This window comes from Centroberyx affinis, unplaced genomic scaffold, assembly GCF_046629955.1.
Source record: "Centroberyx affinis isolate AG114_WGS23_722 - 3 ecotype Tasmania unplaced genomic scaffold, CSIRO-AGI_Caff_v1 ptg000898l_1, whole genome shotgun sequence".
NCBI lineage: Eukaryota > Metazoa > Chordata > Actinopteri > Beryciformes > Berycidae > Centroberyx > Centroberyx affinis.
The window spans coordinates 440,758-462,112 of NW_027279484.1; positions in this window are offsets into that span (position 1 = coordinate 440,758).

Below are 21,355 nucleotides of genomic sequence, written 5' to 3' on the forward strand. Positions count from 1 at the left end.
TGTCCCACTCACCGCTATTTTCTCCCTACCTACAGAATAATAAGACGGTTCAATACTGAATCCACCCATGCACCCTGCTGCATGGGTGAGTGACTAAGAGAGCTGGCGGTGTTATCTGTGCAAAGTCAAGTTTAGGGACTTGTAATGTAGGCTATTCCTGTACCGACCTGTGTGTGTTTTTTTGGTGCTTGATAACAAGATGCACAGCAGCACCTATGGATAATTCCCTCAGTGAGCTAGTTACAGATTTATTAATTCAATACAGGTCTCTAATTTTGCTCAAATGCAGCGTACGGTGTGACTCACAGGTCTGGCTTCATGGCCATATCTAATCCCATAAATCTCTACTACTCCACATCACAAGATTTACTCCAACCTACAGATGACTGTCTCTCGCTGCACTGACTGTACGCCGCCTTTAATCACTGTGCAAATAACCTAATTGAGGAAAATCTCATTGACATATTGGGATAGGATTAGGATTGATAGTGTGACACGGAGCAGCAGCAGATTGTAAATTGATGCCTTATTGTGGCTCCACATGTTAATCATTTAGATAGAATGCTTGAAATTTCCAAGTCACTATGTCAAATGTGGCTTACAGGTCGATTGGTTAACACAGGATGAAGGGCGCGTTTTGACCCATTTTCTTTGACTTGTTTTCTGCTATTCAACAGAGTGTCTGGTGTGTAGACTTAATATATGAGTAGTAGATTACTGGCAATGTCATCATCTAGGTCTCATGCCAGTGCCAGGGGTTCTTATTAACTTTTCATCCTAAGCAAGAGGCTGGGGACCTGGAGAGCGTTTTGCCCCCGTCTGATCAGATGTGCACACATATCGTTTGACACTACCAGTCAAAAGATATGTTTTTCATTATCCTACAACTGTTTTGATCTAAAGGCTTATGCTTGAAATTTGTTTCTTAGGCAAATATAAATAGTGAAGTTGATGCCTATGTATGAATTTCTTTCCAAAGCCTTTGCCTTTCCAAAAGGGCGGCTACTTTAAAGGATCCAAAATATAAGATAGTTTTGATTTGTTTAACACTTTTTTTGGTCACTGCATAATTCCATTTGTGTTATGTCATAGTTTTGATGTCTTTACTATTATTCTAAAATGTGGAAAATAGTAAAAATAAAGAAAAATGTGGTGTGTCCAAACATTGGCTGGTAGTGTATGTAGGATTTCTATAGACCAAAAATATGTAGAGCAAAATCAAATAACTGTCTGTACTAGCCTGCATATGAAACTACACTGTCTCTTAAAATTAGTATCATTTACCACTGCCTCCGCTTCCTTTTCTTCTCCTTCTGTAGTGTCAGAGCAACCGACTCAACAGCAACACAGGAATGGAAAGTGAGACGCACTCAAACCCAAAACCACAGATCCACAGTGAGGTTACTCCACTGGTTAGTGGGCGGGCGATGGCCATATTACCAAGAGACAGATCCTACACCGCACAGATCAGGTAGCCTAGCTGTTTTAGCTTTTGTACTCAGACCTTGTTGAACATATCCAGATGTGCTTGATCAGAGAATGAATCTAATAATCTGCTCTACATTCAGATAAAAGCATCAAGCTGTTCCGTGTTCTCGCTCTGACTCGACCTGCTGGAGAAAAGCATTTTAATCACGGGGCGTGTGTTATAACGAGGAAATGTTTGACATTAAAATACAGCTTGAACCTGCTTTGTGTTTGTTTATGTGTGTGCTCCTACCTACGCCGCCATAGCCGTGTGCTGGTGCAGCCCGGGGAGTCTCTATGCAGCATCTTTGGCAGTGTGTGAGTAATGGAGCAGCGAGAGAGTCCCTGGCTTCTAAACAGGGCCAACAGAATAATTATGAGGCGGGCTGAGAGGCAGTTCCTGGGTTAGCAGGGAGCCTGTGAGCCTTAGTGGGTCTAGCCTGTCCTCTTGGACCTCTGCCTGGACTAATGGGAGCAGTCAATAAGCGGGCCTGGGACTCGCCTGGGACACTGTGCCCGCCTGCCAGCCCTCTGTCTGTCTGTCTGTCTGTCTGATGACCTTCCAGGTCTTATCCCAGGAATGCCGTTTGCCAGGTTTCTGCCTGTAACTTTTGTTTGCGTGTGCTGTGTGTCTATGTGCGCGTGTCTTATTTGCTTTATTTGTATGCTACTCGGTTGGCTAATATGCATTCTGTTTACTTCCCTGTATGCCTGTCTATCTGTAGGCTGAACTCCACACCAACCTACCTGTCTGTCTGAATGAACATCCTGCATCTTGAAAGCGCATCTGATCAAATGTATCTCATTACAATACTTCCTGGCAACCCCTGTATTGACCTGTAGCTCTGTTTACCGCATCTGCCTCACTCCCTCATCTCCCAATCTTGGCAGCAGGTCCGTCATTCTCTTAACCTGCAGCCCACCTCGTCAACCTCTCATCTTGCCTGCATGCCATCTATCTGTCCACTTGTTTGTCTGCTGCTGCCTGTCCAGCTTCTCCTTTTTTCCTCTCTCCATTTCAAACCTCTAATTACGTTAAGGCCCGGCCAGTGCTGGGCTGAATCTGAAATATCTCACTACACACCATCGGCGCTCGGTGAGTCCAGACACCCGACTCTTCCTTGTTCTTGCTATTGTCCAGACAAAATCAATTTCTCCTCACCATGTACAACTCCAAAGTCAGCCATCCAGCAACATCCTCTTGACACTTACCTTCCCCAAGCACCTCTGTGTAGTCAATAGAAGTGGATGGGCACAATAAAAAAAGATAGCTGTAGTTGCCAAAATCGAGTAGAGAGCCAGTTTTTTTTTTTTTTTATTGTGATTCCATGAATGATTCTATGTGAAATTAAAGTAAAGTAAAGTAAAGAGGTCAAATAGAGATTTTTTTGTTTTGATATAACTGGGTACATCTTTGCTTCAATATTCAATGTTCAGTACTTCAAAATTATCACTTTAGATAAGGAATGTGCAGCACATGAACAGAGAAGCCCACTTTCCTTTGATACCAGCCCTATATTCCTAGATTAGAGCAACCGTCCTCTCTCCCGTGTTCAGTGCCTATATCATTCAGCCACAACTTACCCTCACCTGTCTGCCTGTGCCCTGTGTTTCACATCACACTGTAGATCCCACTTGCTGGCAATGGGCCAGAAGAGGGAAAGTGAGTGATTTTGAACCCCCCCCTCTCTCTCTATCTCTCTCTCTTCCCCCTCCTCGCTCTCGCCAAGGCTGGCTCTAATCAGATTTAGGGAAAGCTTAAGGATTGAGTTTTTGTGTGTGACTGCAATGTCATCAGCAGAGATTTGGAGCAGTAAACCCATTACTGTATTGGAAAGAGTGGTAATTGTATTTAGAAAGTGGGATTCAAATGGGGATTCATAATTCAGCTTATGATTTGCGTCATTTTCCACTCCACAGTTTCACTGCATTTATTGCACATTCTCATAGGTCCATTAAGTAAGGTGATGATTATTATATTACCAAGGGCATAACTTCTCTCCTGCACAATTCTCTTGCTCAAGATACTTACTTAATATTGCATAATGAGGTTGTATTAATTCTTTAATAGTTATAGGAATTTGCCTGAACATAATATTATTCAGTTTATCCCTCTTGAAGATGTCGGGGAATCCTCTTGACGTGACTCCCAGGCAAAATAGGACTAAATTTTGTCCAACAGTTTAATGATTAACCAAAGAACTTGAACCAAAGATTTTGCTAATAGCCGAGAAATAATGTGTAACTAAAACGAGAGGTGACCACAGCTTATCTCATGTTTGATATTGTCATTAACACATTTGTTAATTAAGCGACTGACGCACAGCACCCAGTGATAAGTAAGCCTCAAAGACCCTGAAAAATCTGCATTGTGGATGATCTGCTATTTAGTGATTTAAAAAAAAAAACCCTAAAAAACAAAGATCGTCCCCCTTGATGAGAAGTTAATGATAGTGTTACTGCAGTGTTAATTGTGGTGGAGGAGGGCACCTAAGAGATTAATCTTTGTTTGCTCAGCTGCATGGCGGTGTGGTTATTCTCTGCCTCCGGAGAGCGTCCCTCGACTCAGACATGGATATGCTTCTCGAGTCTGCTCTCAGAGGAAGATGTGGTCTGGAGGTATCTGGATATGTTTCTGCCTCTCTCTTCACTTTATGTTTTGCGGCGTGTCAGCTGTTCGTTTGCGGAGCCGGTCGTCTTACACAGCATCTTGGAGCTTGCCAGTCTGACAGAACGTCAGCAGGGCGAGTGTCACATTATTGTCAGGAAAGGTCTCAGTCAGGGAATATATGAAGTTATTCAAGAGCCATGGCTTGACGTTTGACACTTCGTTGTTGCAGATATTCACTGCAGATAATCACTAAAGTAGTGAGAAGAAAGTGGAAAACGTTCTTGTTCAGGCCTTGATGCGACCTAATTCTCCTAATTCTCCCCTACAATCTTGACTGAACTTCATTATATACTCATCTAAATGCTATATCTGTGTATTAAAATATCAATTAAAGCCTACCTATGAATAAACTGTGAGGATGTCCTATAATCCCAACTCAATGCAACTCTACTCCCTCAAGTAAGATGTAGTCTATAATGTGTTGGCAGCCATATTGCACTGCAACATCCCACCACTATAGTACTGCATTATTGATCATTAGTGCTGTGATGAGGGAGCAGCGCTTTGCGGCATGGCAACTTGTGTCAGAAAAAGCGGACACCTCATCAGATATGAGTTGACTGGAGTGTTTTTTAGCAGGGGCGTGCTGCTGTAGTAGCAAATGGTGAGAGACACTCGACAGGGAATGCAACTCAGCTCGGCTGGCCTGCGTTTTCCCAGTGAAAACAGCTATCCGTCTGTGTAATAGGCCTTGTCAAAAGTTTAAAGTGAATCAGCAATTCACTTTGAGACAGGGGTGCGTTTGCCATCGAAAAGGACTCTGATAAGCTGTAAGAGCCCATTGAGGCGCTGAGCAGGTTTTGATGCATAGCGATTTCTTGACACTCGCTGTCCCATTCCCATTCTGTCACTAGTGTCAGACACAGGCTTTTCCACGTGTGATCCCTGCGCACGCTCTTCCTCCTCAATGCCTCGTTTGTTATTTATGAATGAGTAATAATTGAATTATTACCTTCCTCTACCTGGAATCTAATGTTAATAGGTGATAATGGTACATCAATGTGCAGATTTGGGAAGAATTTGGGTAATTTTACATTTTTAACTTTATTATGAATACCACTTATCTTGGTCTTACATGGTTTTACTTAGTAGGACTCTGCTGCCTCCTTTCAATAACTTTATATAATGGATGGTTTCTTGTAATCATTTTTCCCAGCTGTAGGAGTTTTACATCACTATCCTCCTTCTAAGTTAGGTTATTGATCTTGTTCACAGCTGAGTTATTCAGATAGAGGAGAATTGCAGCTTTCCAATAAATTGTAGTCACTCCTGAAAACTAAGTGATACCTAAGAGAACATTGTGTACTACAAATAGGATTCTTGGCGTTCCTGCAGGGGAACACCTTGCTGCTGCATTAAATTGTGATATAGATGTGTTTTGTTAACCAGTCATATCAGATTATGGCTGTAATTGATCACAATGTAATGTATGATTTCTTTGTATTGTTATATTTCTAGCTGTCACAGTCCACAGACCAAAGCTGTCATAGATTAACAGAATTAGGAGGAGCTTGGGATCTGATTTTTTTTTCACCTCTATATCCTAATGGTTTGAATGTAAAATATACACACTGCATCTACCCACAAAAACACCATAAGGTTTACAGAGGCTCATGTTACACTCTGAAAGTACCAATGTACCCAAAGTATTACTGGAAAGCACTTTACTGTACTTTAAAAGCACTAGAATTAGTATATGTTCATTCTGAAACATTGGTTTGTTTATGGAAACACTATAATGGAAACTGTATTTGTTTTATAGCAAAATCAATCGTATTCATACAAAATTGTTGCCTTTAATAGAGCGCTGCCTCTTTAAGAGCACGAGCTGTGTCACGCAGAAAGCAAGGAGGAAAGACAGGATTTGCAAATTCTACAATTGAGCCCACAATACAACATAGTGAGGGATTTTGTTTTGAAACCAGACCTTTATTAAAGCTGCTAAGACGAAGATGTGCTTGTTTTGTCTGGTTCATTTCGAATGCAACACTCACAAATACACAATTTATTCTGTAGGCCATAACCTGGCCTTTTGTGTGATCTGTGTACTATTCAGAGAGTATTACCACAGATATACAAGAAGAGCTATACACAAAATAGCTGAAAATTACAAGCAAAACACTGCTATTCCTAACCTGTGTTCAGCTCTTACAATTGCTTTTATTGACTGGATCCAATAATTGCATGTACTTGAACTAGGCAAAAAGATATAGCACTATTGATTTTCATGCACTTTGAAACTTGCTAGCCTTTATCATCTAGCCTTGAAAAGTTAATAAAAACGAACAATCGCGTGGACCCGTTATATTTCAACTGATTGTTGATTTTGTCTAAATCTAGGCTACACAATGTTTCAAGGACTCAAAGACATGAATATAACTTGTTTTGTACTCTGTGGCTCTTGCTTATCTGTCTTCAATGGCTGAAAAGAAAAAGGATGGCTGATGTACTGATTGCATTGGGGATTTGCGTCACTTGTCACTATCGGCACACTGAAGAAGAAAACATGTCAGTTATTCAACATGTTTTTGAACTCCTGCCATGCACTTCAGACTTTGAGGTGCACATAAGCACATAATTCAGACATTACTTTGCGCGCACACACATTTTATCTCTCGCATACAAATATGAGATACTAACGTTCATATGAATGTTCAAATGAAACACATAGTTCAAATGAAACACATAGTAATTAAACACTCACATACTACTATTGAAAACGTCTCACACACACAGTTGAAACACTCTCATGCACTACTGAAGTGTGTTATGCTCGTAAACGCCACTGAAACCCTCACATATCCACTACTGAAAACCTCTTGCATACACTATTGAAATGTTCTCATAAACACGAATGAAATGCTTTCATATCCACTAGTGAAATGCTCTCATATACACAACTAAAACCCTCTCACATACACTATATTAACAATCTTATAAATACTATAGAGAACTACAGAAACATTATTGAATGTGGTGGCCAGTGATTTCTTGGGGGCAGCAAACAAAACAGTTATAATAACATTTGGAGTACGCTGATGATATACAGTTACATTGTTTCTAAATAGATGACCAGGAGAGCAATAAATGGTTGCAGAGTGTTCAATAATAAAGATCAGAGTTTTCATACTCCTTCAAGAAAAACAGAATATAAAACCTTGCCTCATTATGCCCAGGTAATGTTAAATTTGAGTTTTATTTAGTGTATCAAATCTGGTACACAGTTATGTTGTGGAATAGCTTAAATATCTGGAGTGACTCAAGATACATTCAGGTCAATTATAAATTTCAGTTGTGGCCTGAGCTTTTACAAGGGTTTATACAGTATATAATACAAGGGTGAATAAGAACTTCAACCCAAGGTTCAAGTGAGTAATGAATTAATGAAGTGGGTAGGGCTACACGGAGAGGGACCCTCCTTCCAGGATGGTCAGGAGTGTAATGTGTGCCAAGAGTGGGCAGACAAAGATTAAATGTTAAATGTTACAAAATACACAGTAACACAGTAAGAAGGCTTGCATGAAATGGATCTGGTCCGCATCAACAGCAGCTCGGTCACAAAAAAGTAAAAGTCGGGGACCATAAGGACAGCCACAGCCTGAAACTGATAGGAGACACACCCAGACAAACTCATTACTAAGGTTCATTTATTCTAATATGCCAGCTCTCTGATATATATAATTGACAACGCTAATTACCTGTTATTAGATATCCTATCTGAATGCATGATATTAGTAATTATTTTGAGCAGCCCATTGTGTAATTGCCTACCTAATTTGATTGCCACTAACATCTCCTCTCTTGTTTCCTGCAGAACCGTACACATTCTGCTGCTACTGCCAACTGCTGTTCACTGTTGCCTTTGTCTGCTCTGATTGACATCCACATCATGTGACTGTAATTCTACAATCCAAGAAATAATAAACATTCAGCTTAACTATAAGTGCCTGCCTCTGCCTCTGCTTTACCATCTGCTCTCTGACAGGAGCTCCACTAGTGGATGGGCTCCATGTTACAGAGTGGATTCACAGAGCAATTCACAGAGCTGGTGAATTGTTCACACATACACTAGTAACATAATTTCAATAGTGTGTGAGTAATTCACTGGTTTCATGTGAGCAGAATACACTTCAATAGTATTTATGAGTGTTCCAATATTGTATCTGAGATGGTTTCATAAAGTACAGTAAAATGTGTGTATGTGCAAGGTAAAATATGAATTGTCCCATATGGCACCTCATATCACGCAGCCCTTACTCTCTTACTGCTTGTACATGTGCATGTGTGTGCGATCACATGCGTGCGAACATTGTGTCCAGGCATCTATCCAGCATGCAGACACTTCAGGTTATCAGAGAGAGAGAGAGAGAGAGAGAGAGAGGGAGAGAGCTTTATTAGTTTATAGTGTGCATATAAATCACATCTATACAGTAGAGTAGTTATAGGCCCCCACAACAAAAGCAGTTTAACACTTGGCCAATATGAATAGTAGTGAAACATCAAGGCAGGAATATGTTTAGGGATACATTTTATGTGTCTTTAGTTTGGCATGGTAAAATGCCTTTTAAAATTGGAGTCTGTCCAGTCGTCTGTGACAAAGAAGCTGATTTATTGGAACAGAGGGAAGAGAAATGGGACAGAGGCTGTGTTTCCTTCATTGCATTCCATTTGGGAAATGACACTGAGGTGTTCAGTTTCCTTTCTTGACATGGTGCTGAAGCACAGCTGCAGTGGATTACAGGACACATGTGCCCACATGTACTAGAAATGATATAGCACAAATCTATGTTTTTTGATGAATAATGGTGCAGTTATATGGTTTATTAGTACAGAGGGGAGTGGCAGGAAAGGCGGGAAAGAGGGATGGGATAACATAAAAGTTGTGGCAGGTGTATAAACTTGGTAAATTCGCACAAAAAAAAAAAAATGATTACACATACAGCGAAAGAGAGGGGGGCTTGGTTGTTTGCAGGCTTTTTGTTTGCTAAAGGCATAGATAGTCGAATTATTTTGTGTACTAATTTTTGATTACCATAGCTCTGGACTACTCCAGGGCTGTCAGCGGGCTGTGACGAGGGAACGCACTGATTCAATCTGCAAAATAAATAGGCCTAGATAAATACAGAGCAGCACCGGTGGTTGTATGTTTAGGGCGCTTTGACAAGTCACAAGGTGTAGCACTTGCTGCTTTTGAACACACGCCAACCCACTCAGCCAGTTACAGTTAAACCCCTCCCCGCCCCTGCACAGCATCTGCAGCATAGATATCGAGTCAGCGTTGCATTTATCGCTCTACAATACAAGACAGGGCTCAACTGAAAGATATTTGAGGTAAAAGTCTACAATTCCACTTCAGCAACGATCTGATCTGGATTAAAAAAAAATTTAATCTCTTTGTCCCTATCACTTCCCCGCTACTGGTTTTGTTCGTTTTGACACCAAACTTTGCCTTCTGGGCGGTGTTTGGACCTTCGGACCAATCACACTTCTTAAAAACTGAAAACTCCACCCAGCCGGGAAGTTGGGTGACTTTACGCAAACGCACAATCAAAAGACAGGCGCTGACAGTTCTACAGAGCTGTGAAAATCTAATATCGAGAAAGAGGAAACTAGACATTCTTATTTTCAGCTCAATGAAAAGTATGAGTGAAAAAATAAAACGATTTGTTCAAGTGAATTTAACTTGTAGACGGACAGATTTGTCATTGTAAATTTCCTTGGCAGCTGGCTAACTAATTATCCATCTTAGTAACTGAATTGTCTAACAGTCTGGCGTGCTAGCTAGCTAGCATGGCAAGGACAGTGAAGGAATATCTAGCTAGCTAACGCCATCTATCGTTGTTCGATTAACTGAAACGTTAGCTAACTGTACTGCATTAGTGTATCATTATCTTTGGGTTAATCTGAATACAGTCATTTAAAAGTTACTTATAGACTGACATGAATGTCGTAACTTATGAATACATGCACTACTCTATTTTTCAGAGCCAAATGGAGGCAGGAGGATCGGCCTCAGATGAGGGGAGACAGGCTAACCGAGCTCAGGTGATTCAATGACTAAGAAAGTTAATAAAGCTAAAATAATTGTATTTCCAGTTTCCATTAAGACAAAGCTAAAGCTGTTTGTACTATCATATAAAAGCGATGGCAACCTGACTGGCACAATAATATCATTCGTAAGCAAATCTCAACATGGTGCATTAATTTAACAGTGATAAGGACCAATGTCATAGCCATGCAATTATCTGAAATTAACACTGCTCCAGCCAATCAGAATCAAGTATTTAACCAGGCCATTGTCTAGGCCTCTAGCAGGGGGTAGTTGAGCCAGTTTTGAGGGATGTGGCAGAAAATATTAGTTATACCAAGTATGATCACCTTCGTACAGGGAAATGCTAGTAAAGTATGAAACAAGTGAATTGTATTTTTTAAAGGTAATGTTGTCCATTCTATCAATATAAGGGAGCTTGGGTCAGGTATACAGCTGAGAGCAGCCATACAAACCAAACCTCAAATCCACAATGGTGCAGAATGACAGGAGCTATAGCCACATCAACCCATTTCATGATTATTTTACGAATGCAGCAGCGGTGGATATTTTCCATCAGGTTATAATAATTAAAGCTGTAATAGTTTGATCCAATCAGTCTTGGAGCAAATATGAGATTGCATACAAAAACGTAGGATGGTGCAAAATTGAGACCAAGTCATGCATACAGGGTCACAATAAAACTGCAGAAACTCTATATGCAACACTGCCATCTAGGGGTTCAGTGCAGGGTGCAGTTAAAATGTGCATGCACAGAAAGGTGGAATTGCTTGGTTCGTCAGTAGGCTAATCTTTACAATTTAGTTTGAGAGATAGCATTAAAATCTCTCGCCACTGGAGATTTTTCATCATGATTTCTGATATTGCTTAAAAGTAAGAGGCAGGATTTAATGTAACACCAAGTGTGTTGTATACATACTGACATGTCCATGTGGCTTCTACCACGTAGGTAAAGCCATAAGGGAGTTGAAAATCAGAATATCTGAACACACAAGCAAAATCAGAAATCATGATGAAAAATTTGCGGTGGTGAGACATTTTAATGCCACTGGCCATGAAGTATGCAGATTCCAAGGTGTGGAGGTGGTAAAACCTTTAAGGAGATGGGGTGGCAGGGACTGCTTTCTGCTACAGAGAGAGGCCTTTTGGAGCCACTCTCTAACAGACAGTGTCCATTGTTTTTTGTAAAGTGGGCGTTTCTAAATTGAGGAGCTCTTGTGGATTTTTATCTCTTTCTATCTTTTTTCTATTATCTCCCAATGTATTTTGTTGTTTGATATTGTATTTTCTCTATATATTTGCTGTTCTGTATTATATTGTTACTGTTTATCTTAATTTATCACATGGTTGCAAATTTATGGTTATTGGGAATTGTCTATAAATATAGGTCACTCCCCCATGGGGGTGGATACGCTGATGAAGGCTTAGCGCTGAAACGAGTTCGTTTCTCAGCTTGCTGCTGTGCGTATAATAAGCTTTTGTAATTCATTTGGTTGTGCGGACATCCCTCTTTTTTTTGAATCTATATGCACAAGAGTCTGCACCCTAAAGACAACAAGAAGAGTTTGGAGTTGAGCGAGCTATTTCTTCCTTTGTTCTATGTACTATTCTTCCCAGGGAAGTGTTTGAGTTTCTTCACTTTTACTTATACCACTAAAATTAAAGATGACCAACAGGGTTTTCAGCTACTAGTTACAACGTTGGAACTGGTGAGCAAAGTTGCTGTCATTGTAGCCTTGTATAGAAAACTGAGATATTAGCTCTTAAGATTGAAAGCCTCCAGTAAGAAAAATAGTAAATGCATTTCGACCATAAGGTCTTCACCAAACGCGTTGGCTCTAAGCCATGACAATAAAGGCTTTTTAAATTTCAGTGCCTTGGACTTTGTGTATACAGCTCAAGAGTTTCCTTTTTGTTTCTCACTGGAAGCGTTCAATCTCAGAGCTAATATAACATTTTGAGAGATTTGATTCCTCTTCCCAATGCACACCTAGGACTTCACTACTTCAGCACCAAGTGTTACTTAAGCAATATTACACGAGAGGGTGAGCTTTACCGTCATTATTGGCATGACAGTGATGCGGTCAGGACCGAGGTAATATTGCGATTATACAACAGTTACCAACAAAATAAAAGATATAATCAAAATGTTTTCATATTGTGGGGCAATTCGCTCTCAAAATAAAAAACTTTTTGTTAGTGTTATCTCCGTTTCCCTGGAAATACATGGGGTCTGACTAATAACTGGTAAACAATCAGTCACGTCAGTAGACTCCTATGTAATGAAACCTAGTTTACTACTCCAGCAAGTAGGCCGACCCTTAGTAACGACCTAGCAACAGAGACGATTTCTAGTCCCTGTGGAGTCAGCCAGCCAACTTGAGCTAATGCTTTCTAGAGATTGTGGGATTTCCCAAACTGAATAAATATCACACATGTAAACACAAAACTGCCTTGCTTGCTCAATCTTGTTGTAACTATGATATCTGTTGAAAAAAATAATTTTTCAATGGACAGATTTAGCTACTACGTCCGTGAACTTCACATGTATTTTTAAGCTAGTAGCGCCGTGTCACCGACTCACCGGCACAGCTGATGGAGGATGCCAGAGTGTCTGGTCACATCAAGGCTGAACAGAGTTATATTTAAATATATTGTATGATAATATATGGTGGATAATATTTTTAGTGATGAGCACGGCTAGGTGTGCTGTCATGCTGATTTGATCACGTTCTAAATGTATAGTTGACCAATCAGATTGCTTGGTCGGAACTACCTGTTGTATAATTCTGTCTCCCTCATTGTAACCTTGTAAACATAAAAAATTAGGATGGGGGGTTATAGTTGTTTATGGCTGTGGTTGTTTATGGTTCTGTTTCTAAAAGCCTATGCTCATGATGACATAACATCAAGGTTGTTGTTAAATACAGCTTTAAAAAGCAAATTATCTGTCTTTAATATCTGGACAATAGCAATGTCAGTGATGATTACAAGGAAAAAATAAATACAAATAATTTGGTTGGTGGGACAAATATAGATACAAAATACAAACAGTTGCATCTGCGTGCACATGCATGTTTGTTGTTACAAAAATAAACATTGAGTTCTACACACTTGAATGACCTTAATGTGCACGTCAATGTCTAAATCAGTGGTTCTCAATCCTGGTCCTCAGGTACCCAACCTGCTGGTTCTCTATCCGACCAGGTAGTTAAATGCATTCACTCTGCATCCAGGTGTGAAATAGTCTCTGATTAGATGGCTACAATGGAAACCAGCAGGGCTCTGGGCCCTGAGGACCAGGATTGACAACCAATGGTCTAAATCATTTAGCCATTTAGGATTGTTGAAGCGGTCTATATTCATCTGTTTGGCATTTCCATATTTGGAGTTAGGGCTCTTAATACTGGGGTTATTAAAATAATGCATTAGTTAAGAAAATAATGAAAGAAAATAATGAAAGCAAATAACAGAGGGCCTCACCAAAGCATTTTCACCAATTGAGAAGTTGATATCTGTAGTCATTTCTAATAAAAGAAAATACTGCCGTTGTCAGGTGAAAACCTCATATGTCCAACTGTCAACTTAAATACAGCTGCGTCTTTGGCTTGACGACCATGCATTTTTGTTTTTTTTCTGTGTTCTGAGTTTTGCATGGGTTTCATCAGTTCAAGGGGTAGTAGAATTGTCTCAACCTATAGAGCTTGTAATCCTTCAATTGAATTTAAAACTTGAAAAAAAATCGGTGCGTTGTGAGGTTTTTACCTGACAGCATTGATATGTTAAATGGTAAGACATAACAGCGGCAGGAGTAAAGGAAAATTCAGAAATCTGTATATCATCGTGGGTGAGAAAATCAGCATGCCCTCTAAATATACACTAATTTCTTGTTAAAGTTTGCCATTATCTTCCCACAGTACCACAGCAATTATTGTGCATTCCATAGTCATAGTCATTTGCACCTTAATGACAATTTTAGTATTACCTTTGTGGTTAGGGCTCAGTCCCCTTGTGGGAAGATATCTTGTTAAATATTTTACAGATTCTTAAAGTGGCGACATCTAAACAGAAGAAAGAAAGGACTGCATGCTGAATAATCAGAACAGCTGCATTTCTCAAAGATCAACAACAGCTCAAATCCCTTTAGTTTCTGTAACATTCAAGGTTTAAAAGGCAACAGGCCAAGCATGTAATAAATGACTGAGACGTACAGACATGAAAAATCATAAGATGTAGGTCAAAGCATGGCACATAGAACCATACAACATGTATTTTCAGCAGGCTGTCACTGAAGGATATCAGATGGCTTTATGAATACGCAAAATGTTTAGATAAATGATTATGATGAATTATGATCTCGGAGCTTTACTGAAACATGTCTACTTTGTGTCTCTCTTTTGCATGCTGTGCTGCCAGCCGACTGCAAACTTTGCTATCTCATCATATAATCATATCCCACACTTTCAAAGTCTGTATGTCATGCACAGTTGGGTAAGAAGTACATTCTCACAAACTGTAATATTCTCACATCAAGTTTGTTTTTAAGAAATCTCAAGGTTTACATACAGTATATTGGTTATAAACTGATTTAAATTCATAAACAATGTCTCTTTTTCTCTTTCCACCACACTTCTTCTCTTTCTCTCTTTCCCTTGTTTTGAACCCCTACATGCACTTAACCCAAAGCAACTGGTAGTTTGATTTCCCTCAACTTGTCATCACCTGCCACCCCCCCTTGCTCTCTTTCTCCCTCTGTCTTTCTCTCTTGCTTTCTGATTCTCTCTCTCTACCTCTTTCATCACACGCTACTGCTGCCCAGTTCCAAGCTGCCCCACACATACAGATAGATGGCCAGCTGCTCAGGTGGCCATCTATCTCTGCCTAGCCCGCTGACAGGAGCCAATGAAAATATAGTTGTTGTTTTTTTAAGCTGCAGCATTCGCCACATTGCCAGCGCTGCATGGACCCCCAACTGCCCTCTGGGACCTTCCCTGGCATTTTGCAGCCTGCTGGACCAGCCCCAGCCGCCGCTCCCCGCAGCACAAATAATTTAAAACACTGCCCCCACCGCTGCCTCTTACTGTCTATCCTTGCTCCCTCTCTTCACCTTCTCTATGCTGACCTTTGCTGGAGGCGTGTTTTCCTCCAGACATCAAGCAGGGAGGGTGGTTTAGACTGCCGTGCTGCGGCTGCTGCCGCTGTTGTCGGTATCTCCCGATAAAGCTCCAGTAAACAAAACAGAGAGGCGGCACAGTAGCTATCGCACAGCCATCATCAGCTGTCTCTTCATGTCTGTGTTCTTTTCTTCCTCATGTGTACAGACAGACACAGAGGAGGGACGGGTATGCTGACAGAAGTGACTGAGGCTGTTTCATCTGAAGGCTTCCTTTTGTAACAGGTAAGACAAATTATTTCAGTTCCTGCTGGATACCATCCCCAGTTACTGAGAGTTATAGGCAGATTAGTCATAGAGTGCAAGTGCACAGTAATGCCAGACACAGCCTGTGCCTGTCATTCTTCAACTATCATTTGGGATATTTCCACAAAAGCATTTTGGTTTATCCTGCCACCTGTGCAAGCTAATTAGAAAACGAGGGGGGGACTTTTGACAAGTGTTTCATACTTCATCGTTTAGGAGTGGACTTCTATGGACGAAAGATTTAGGAATTTTACAGGCACAGAAAGTTAATATACAGATTACTTGTGCATTCAGGCGGTGAAAATATTTTCTGTTCCCAAAATGAATGTCATTAACTGCTACAGCCTATGCAATGTAAGAATTCACAAGTTTCATAAAAGCCACATTGTCTGTTTGAGCTCTCGAAGTTAATGAAAAATTAATGAATTGCACAAAGTTTTTCTTCATCTCCCTGTGTGTGAAACCATTGCCTCAGTAAGACGTTTTACAAAATGAACACTGAGAATCTCAGGTTTGACTATTTGTGATGGCCCAAACACAGAGAGCACCGAGAAGTGCAAGTTGAGTGTTGTGGACAATTCATGTAGCTTAGTGAGTGCATCTGTCCATTTACTGCCTTGATCTCTTTGACATTCCTTTTGAAAATCTGTGAGTGTGTTGTGCATGTATGTTTACGCACATGCACGTGTCCTTGTGCGTATTTCATAGACTGTGTACATAAAAGGTAAAGAATAGTTTCTTGGCTAATCAGCAAAGTTGGTACACCAGTCGAGACTGCAACTCTCAAGCATGTTTGACGCAATCTGCTGTAGTTTCAAAGTCTCTCCTCTATACACAGATGAGTGTAATTTGTTTTGCCATTTCTTGAAATATGTTGTAGCTGCCAATCTGCTTTCCGCTGAACATCCGAAAGCACTCAAGAAAAGTGCCATAGTTATTTACTTTTATCATTGTTGTTACAGTATAACACACATGCTCACATGCACGCATGCATGCACACACACACACACACACACACACACACACACACACACACACACACACACACACACCTTTATATTGTTCTAAGTGTGTTGAGGTAAGCTGGGTCCTTTGACCTTAACTGAAGCTAGCGTAGCATGCAGCTCAGGTTCCGTCCACCACTGACCTGGAGTTACACACACTGTATGCTGTAGAGGCACAAGAGGCTATCTTAGGTGAGCAAACCCTAGCATTTGTACAGTTGCACAGTTACTATCCAATTTATAGCCCCTGCCATTTAAGTCTAGTGCGTCCAAACGGCTGTCTGGCTGAGATGAACTGCTCCTCCTAGATGAGATAAAGCACACTCAGTGTTCCCTTGCAAGATAGATGGGCACATTTGCATGCTGGGCTGTCAGTTTCACCGCTGTCTGTCCTCCTTCTTCCTTACTTTCTTTCCAGCCTTTCTTTTGTTCTGCCTTTTCCAATGTCTGCCTCTCAAAAGGGAGCACTACATAAATTACTAGTAGTTAGGGGGATATCATGGTGTCTAATGTATTATTCACAGTTGACTGACAGTGGTCCTTAATTAATTGTCCATGCTTTAAATAGGACTGTAGTGGGTAAGGGAGACAGTGGCCCATGCAAGTAAAACAATAGGTTGCGGCTAATGAATAGGCCATGATAGTAACTTTTCCAAGTAGTTAGTTAAGCCACAGGTTCATTCTGACAGAAATTACATCTTCCTCATGTCAAGCCTAATTACTGGAAATGAACTTTGTGATTGACAGTGGCCTAATAGATGTCTAAATTTATATTGATGTCTGAATTATCTCCATATTTAATTTCTGACGTTATGGTGGAAAAAGCTTAGCACTTGATGGATTCCATAAAGATTCATCATTTGTTTATTGGAACTACTCTTCAAAGTCACATAATGATTTTCCAGCTGTCAAGTATCGTTTTATCTGTAGGTAATCCAGCGACACACACATACACACACACCAATTTATAGCTTATATTAATTGCCTCTATGTAAGCCAACAAAATGACAGGGAAGCTTAAAGGTGCATGCGCCCTTTTGGATAGAGCCAGTGCTTGAAAGAAAAATAGAGAAACTGACGCTGCATATGTTTACCCCTGTTAATAATCATCACAGAATTCCTGTATTTAACATACGATTTCAAGAGAATAAAAATAACAATGATTTCCTTACAGCTTACAAGATCAAATTGCAGTAACTTTCTTATTAATTTGTCCCTGCTTTACCATATTATATAAGTTGTCATTTCTTTTTTTTTTTTATATATATAAGTCTACAGTATACGATTTTATGCACGTTAAGTTGTAATCTAATATTTTTCTCTCATGGCTTAATCATTGAAAAAATATATTTTTCTCTGAATTGTGTATCTAATTAAATCAGAGAAAAATATATTTTAATTGACACACAATCCCATGCTTTCCCTCCTCACATTCCTCTTCTTTTTACACAGTGTACTGCATTCTGACCTTATTTTTCTTTCAGCGTCACATATATCACAACATGTTCCCAGGGGATTTTTACCTCGCAGCTAAGCTGAACACTCAACATTCACTCTCAATATTGCATCCACAAATAGAGTTGCAGTTGAGGATATACAGGCAGAGAGCCTAGCGCAATGTGCAGCACACATCAAATGTTTGCCTATGCAGGTTGCAAGTTGACCGAAGGCGATACGATAAAAGAAAATAAATAAATAAATTGCAGGTGTGCTGACCTAAAGGCTAATGAACAAAAAAGAAAATTTCTTTTTTTGACTCTACTCCTTTACTGTACTCTAGTTCTGCTGTACTCTTGTTGCTGAGTGGAAACCTGACTGTCACTGCTGCATTATAACTCCCCTCTACACCCACTGGAAAGTAGTCGACTTAAGTAAGGCTCACTTGAAAACAAGGTCCAATTCATAAAATCTTGACAGGCTTTTATAAGGTCATTAATTAACATTTATGGTTAATTCTAAAGTGACTGATGGAAACCTATTTATAAATTATCACTGCCTGTGCACAAATCCATTTAAATTATTACAGTAGACATGTTTTTTTTGTGTATCTTTTCAGGCATTCAGTTTCAGCAGTAAATGGAGCACTCTGTCTCACTGATTAGTTTGTGAGCAAGAAGGAAATATTTATGATGGAATTAGATTATTCATAGTTTATTCATAGCTTGTATTTTTTTCACACAAACTTGAAAACTGAACTTGCTCCATGAATTTGTCAGAGATGAAATGACAATTGGCTTTCAACATCTGTGACAGCCGTCTGTGCCATTCCAACGGTGGCCATTTGTATTTGTTCTCCATATGCTTTGGCTCCTATGAGAAGATTGTTGGAGCAGGAATGCAAGTCATGTGTCATAATGGAAACCTAACAGTGTCCCCCAAGCCCTCAGCTCACATTGACAGTGACAGACAGTATATACGTATATCTGTTGATCACACATTACCTCCCATTGGACATCACTGCCTCTCCAGCTCATGAATACTCATAACCTTTAATGTGGGGAACCACAAGATCTACTTCTCTGGCTCATAAACCTCCAGGTTGTATTTTGGAAGGATGATAAAAATAGCTTTGGTAGGAGGCAGGAATATGCTTTAGGGTCTATTTAAATATCTGGAAAGAAGACGGAAAAGCTCAGTGTCTGTCAATGTCTATTTTTTGTCACACTGCCTCCCAAAATATTCTTTATAAAGAGTTTGATTATTCTGTTGGTTGTGTTCAAGTGTGAAGACCCTTCATATCTAGAAGGATAACTATATAGATAACAAACTATTAATTATACATTGTTGCTCGATCATTCACGCTACAACGATATCGGTGATGAGTTCCTCAGCGAACGAAGCATCACTGCAGTGAACTGCCAAACTCTCCTGCCCCCAACTTTAACTTGATGGGTTGAAAATGTTTTTTAGTTTTCTCTGCATCCAAAAAACAGCTCTGACATTGAACCAGAAATGTAGTTCTCGTTTTGGATGTTTTTTATAGTTATGGCTGTGGGAACACTTACTTACTTTAGTAGTTATAGTAGTCTTTACTATACTTGTCTTTACAGTTGTCGTTCTAGATGTTAATGGGCCTCGAGATGGCAGAGCATACCAGACAACTATTGGTTTCTCAGCAACTATAAAAATAAAAATGGCTAAAAATGAATCATGCATTACCTTGTCATTTAATAAAAAAAATTAAAACAATGTAGAGCCTATTATGAATTCTGATGGATGTAACTTTCATTTGTTTGAGTTTGCTGCATGGTCTGCAGGCAGCGCGCTCCCTCTAGGGAGGGATGGGGCAGGGGAAAATGTTGAGAGATTAGCTCCGTGTTGAAACAACCTCGAAAAAAATAATGGACATTCTCTCATTATTCATTCTTCCTCCTGTCAATATGAAGTATTACTGTCTCCTCCAGTCTTGACACGCTCTTTCCAAATCCGCAAGGGGCCTTTCGTTCAACTGCTCTTCCCTTTGCAGTGCTGTTAAATGGCTCATTAGTAAGGCTAAGGTGTCACATACTGAAGGACAAATGTATTGGCTCTGCGGCTTTACCTGTGCTGTCATACACATAAACCATGGAGAGTGGAGATTAGTGCTCTTTGTCTTGCTCCAAATCAGAGTTAGCTCTGTAACCACAGAAGTGATACATTGAGTAAGTTTTAATACTGTTGTGACAATAATTAAATAAGTATATATAATCCTGTTGTTTTGGTTTGGCACAGGATTGATCGCTGTCAAAGTGTCTTTGTGCGAGATTCTGGAGCTCTGACTCCTCTGGTGAACACATACTGTACATTTATTGATAGATAGATAGATTAAAAAAGGAATGTGTTGACATCTAGAATTTAAAATTAAATCACCAGAGCTCCGTTCTAATTACTGAATAAAAAAACCCCCAACTAAAATAAAAGACTGGCTTCATACTCTGATCAGGAAAAAAGGACTCTTGCTGTATAGCATCACTAATTAATTAAAAAGTTTAAAAAAAAAGCGTTACTCGAAAGTTAGTGTTCCACTTTGTGCATCTCCTTCATTTCTGGGTACATGAAAAGAGAAAAGTGTAGCTACACATTTATGATTTAAATTCTGTTCGGTACAGCACTATCACTGAAAGGATCTGCAAAGCAAAACACTTTCATTGGCATGTTTGCCTTTGGAAATGGGGAAGTAGTTGCAAAACCTTCCGCATCCCCCTTCCTCCCACTCCCCTTATTTCCCACCCTATCTTTTTCCTTCTTTTTCTCTCTCTCTCCATCCCACCTTTCTTATGCTGTCGTTCTTCTCTATCAGTTTAGAGGAAGAAATAGATTGTCTCCTCGCTCCCATAATCAATTTGTGTCAGCACACCAGGATTCTCTCTAGAAGTGCCAATGCTGGGAGAACACTTGGTATTCACAAAATGAAATAATGGCCCACCATAAATTCTGTAGAGAGGCGCTGTCTGCTTCACTTAGGTTTAGGGAGATCTCTACTAGATAAATCTTGATAGCATCTTCTATGCTGGCACCAGTGCTCCTCTGTGGTTTCCCATCCTCTAACGCCTCAATTTTCAAAGCCTTTTGTCTCTAGTGGTCTGTCATTAGTAAACAACTGACAGTGAGCAACATCTGTAAATTTCTCTTCAGTTACATTGTGGCTGTTTTCTAATGTAATGGTGGCACTGAAGGCATCTTGTTGGCATGTATTCCATCACAACTGGATGGTTTGGTATGCTGTAGTTTTACCTTGGCTTCAGTGAGCATTTCTCTCTGAGCAG